The 4,167-nt window shown below is 29.2% G+C and overlaps 1 long non-coding RNA gene across 1 annotated transcript; it reads right to left on the minus strand.

Moving 5' to 3' along the window:
- Positions 1-591: 591 nt before the first annotated feature.
- On the minus strand, positions 592-3,816 carry LOC126880226 (uncharacterized). The gene is made up of 3 exons (XR_007696502.1): positions 3,028-3,816; positions 1,715-1,872; positions 592-772 (listed from the first exon to the last, which is right to left on the minus strand). It is a non-coding gene; the product is annotated as an uncharacterized LOC126880226 (long non-coding RNA).
- Between the last annotated feature and the right edge of the window lie 351 nt (positions 3,817-4,167).

The raw sequence follows: 4,167 nt of genomic DNA on the forward strand, positions 1-4,167 counted from the left end.
GACATTGAAAACATTCCTGGAATGTCCCCAAATGCACACGAATGTCCCTGGAAAGTACCAGGAAAGTGCTGTGTCAGCATTTTAAATATTCTTAGAATGTTCTGTTGGAACATTCCATGAATGTCTACGAATGTTCTTTGGACATTCACAGTCTATTTTTTAGACTGAATGTCTTGTTGGAACATTCCATGAATGTTCTTTGGACATTCACAGTATATTTTTAGACTGAATGTCTTGTTAGAACATTCCATGAATGTCTACGAACGTTCTTTGAACATTCACAGTATATTTTTTAGACATTCACTGAAATATATCGTCAGTAATGTGACAATACCTCCTATGTTTTTTCATGAGGTTTGCAGGAGACGAAAAACATTTTTTAAGGTCACTTTCTGGTTTCGTACGTATTCTGACTTTTTTTGTAGTAAATAGATAGTTGAATTTACTGCAAAACAAGTCAAAAAATATATGAAAACAGGAGGTGGCCGAAACAAGTTTTTAGTCTATCTTACAAATCTCTTGAAAAAAACAGATAGGAGGTACTGTCACATCACTGACGATATATGGCCATACCAAATAATACATCCTTGATAAATATAAACATTTTTATTGCAAAAAATCTTTACATACATTTTTTAATGTAATTTGCTGACATTCCTAAATATTATAAAAAAATGTGTCACATTTGCTTTGTAAACCTTTCTTTTGCTTTTCGTAGCCACATATTCCGTTTCCTTTCTGGTTTTTTGTAGACCACTTCTCTCAGCTGATTCTAAAATAAAATAAAATAAAAGGTAATTTTTCTATCCTTTACAATTAACAATCAGAAGAAATATGATTTACAGGTAATAATATGCATAAATAATAATAATAAAAAAATAAATATTAAATAATATTTAAATAAATAATAAATAATATTTAATAAATAAAATAATAATAATGAACATTTTGTATTTTGACAACGACATCCGATGTGGAAGTAGAAACCTTAATAAAATTATTTTTTCAAGTAAATTGTGGCTTATTTCCCCATTAGAATAATTAATTACAAAAAAGCCACAAAGAAATAGATTTTTCACAAACAAATAAGTATTTAGTATTCATTATATTTATTGTTTTTATTATTTACTTTAATGTCCTACTGGTACATTATTTGACAAATAATGACATTTCGAAGTCTGTTAAGTACGATATAACGCCCTTGGGCATTAAATTTAAATAACGACTTAGATACTGTCAAGTTGACAAATATCAACCTAAGTAAAACTATGGTTACCACAATTACGTTACTACTGTTACTGGTAAATGTACTTATTTAAAAACTAATCAATTCAAAATTCATTCAAATTTTTCGCATATAAAGAATAATTTAGTCGGGCATTAAACGTTGAAGGCACCACAGGTATTATAATAATAACGCTTTCGGTCAACGTATATCCCTATAATACCCTTGGTACCTTAATAACTGTAACATAAGATTATACCTTAATTCTTGTTTTCGATTTCTGATGGTTTTATTTATTTACATTGAATATTAATCTGTTTTGTTGTATAATCTACTTCGCAATAATTATGTGATATATTTGACTTAGAATGAATTCAAAAATTTTTTGTAGTTGGGCAACAATGTCAACTTAGATCTCCGATGTAGATAATGAATTACAACAGTATCTATATTGTACGGACTGTATTATTAATTAGGTTATGCATATACCTGTGTGACATAAGCTATTTGAACAGCACAGTCTCTCAAACGAACAGATGAAAGTGAAGTTCTGTCAATATCTTTTTCTAAAAAGTGTTTTGAACATACTCCTCTATTAACAAATCTGATCTATACTTCATGTCTTCTTCGCAGGATCTTCTGGAAAGCTAAAAATACAAAATATATGCATTACTAAGCATTATTAACAAATTTTAGTTTTAAATAAAAAATATGATTAATGAACTCACAAAATTATTATAAAACAGCTTAGAAATTGTTTATTAGTATAGTCGGTTCCCCAAACTCAGACACAACTGGCTAGCGATTTTAGTAGGTAATTTTTTTTGTTTTTGGCCAATTTTGCCAACATTACAGTAATTAGTACTGAGACTGAGTTTAGCAAATCGACTATAATATTCTGTGTATTCATTAGTTGGTACTGCATATTATAGTGTGTGGTCTACCATCCTATTTATAAACGCATACACTAGCAAAAACGCAAAAAGAATTATTTTAGTTTTACAAATCCTTTTGTTATTACCTATCTCTATTTACTATTTTAGTTAGGAATAAGCGAAGTTTGTGGCTTATTCACAATTATTATTAAAATAATAAATGGATATGACCAATTATTAACTTATAAAATAAAATAATAATTCTTCTGATTTATGCCTTTTATTCACTTTGTTATATCGTCGTCGACACAAGAAAACCGCGTATCTCCAATTTTTACTTAAAATGAGATGTTACTGCCATCCATTAGCCAATCGCCTATTCTAGCCATCCGACAAATAATACGTCATTTAAATGTAGATTTCTAATTTTAAAATGTATAATAGAAAAGCACGTATCTCCCTTGTCAAAAAATTATGTTAGTAAAACACGCAACTCCTTCTGCTAAGTCAGTTAAGTGATTATTGCCGTTGATTTGATTTGTTATTTTGGAGTGAAATAAAGGTTTTTAAGTTCTAATTTTACATCTGTAAGGAAGTAAGATAAAGTAAGTTGATTTGGGTAATAAATGTTTTTAGTACGATTTAAAAATATAGGGATTTTTGTTGCTTTAAACTATCGCTGGAGTTACATGGTTTTTCATATTTTATTTTATGAACCCATTTTGGAGTTACATGTTCTTCTAAATTACTGTTTTTTGGCTCTCCTGAAAAATTAAGGAAAATGGAGTTACCAGTTTTTCTTGTGTCGACGACGATATCTAGGTTACTTAAAAGATTTTTTATGAATAGTATTATTAGGGTATTAATAGTATTAATTTATTTTCTGAAATACAGGGCATGTTTTCGTTTACATATTTGCATACTAACCTTTTAATAGGGCTTTTCATTCACAGTCATTTGTTTTGAGCTTCTGTCATAATTGAAACGTTATTCCTGCAGATTTTTTTATCTACATTTGTTTCTGCTACTCCAACTGCGTTAAAAACAGGACACCATTTTATGCACTATGTTAATAATACTATTAAAGCTATTACAAAGTATCCGAATTAAAAAAATATTCTTAAAAAGCACAAATAATACAAACAACTAAAAACAATCCACGGCAAGGCAAGGTCGCCAAGATGAAGATGCCAAGGCCAAGATGGCCGAAGCGAGGTCGTTGGTTGGTCGTTTTTAGTCACGTGATGCCCTCTCAAGCGCCATGCACAAAAATATATGCACGGCGAATTTGAAAATGAACGCAAAAGAAATAAATATAAATGCCTCTCTTGGGTTTTGCATAAGTTATAAGTATTTTTTTTTATTAACAAAATCGCATTCCAAATTGAATATTCGCGAACAATAATTTTTATTACATTTGTATGTTTATAATCTTGGGAAACTCTTTAAATTTGACATATTATTGCACTGTAGGCCTAAAATGTCACTTAGTTTGTTTGGTATGTTATAAGTAATGTTGTATCTCTTACACGTATGTATTATTTCGCAACTTAAAATATAGGAACATTGGTAGTATGTTCACAGAATGTCTTATGGTAACATTCCAGGAATAATTTAAACAGATGTTCACCGAATGTTCCCTAAATGTCCAGGACATTCAAATATTGATAGAACTTTGGTAGTACATTCCTGGAATGTTGTGTGTTGTTAGGGTATTTATATATATTTATATATATTTATATATATTTATATATATATATATATATATATATATATATATATATATATATATATATATATATATATATATATATTGCATTTGCGTCCCTCGTGGCTTCTGTATAGTTTTGACTCTTCGTGACTTCCGATCAATATACAGCGTGTATATTAACAAGAATTATTTCATACAGTTAGCGCTCGCTTTGGCATCCGTTATACTGGCAACAATGTACTTATCGTATGAAGTAAAATATTTAACCTTGGTCGTGTTTATGTGAGAATTTAGTTGAAGAACCCAGACAAATTCTATTTATAACTTTTGCCAACTAGGTGGTTTTGCTCGGATAT

This window comes from Diabrotica virgifera, chromosome 2 (genome assembly GCF_917563875.1).
Source record: "Diabrotica virgifera virgifera chromosome 2, PGI_DIABVI_V3a".
NCBI lineage: Eukaryota > Metazoa > Arthropoda > Insecta > Coleoptera > Chrysomelidae > Diabrotica > Diabrotica virgifera.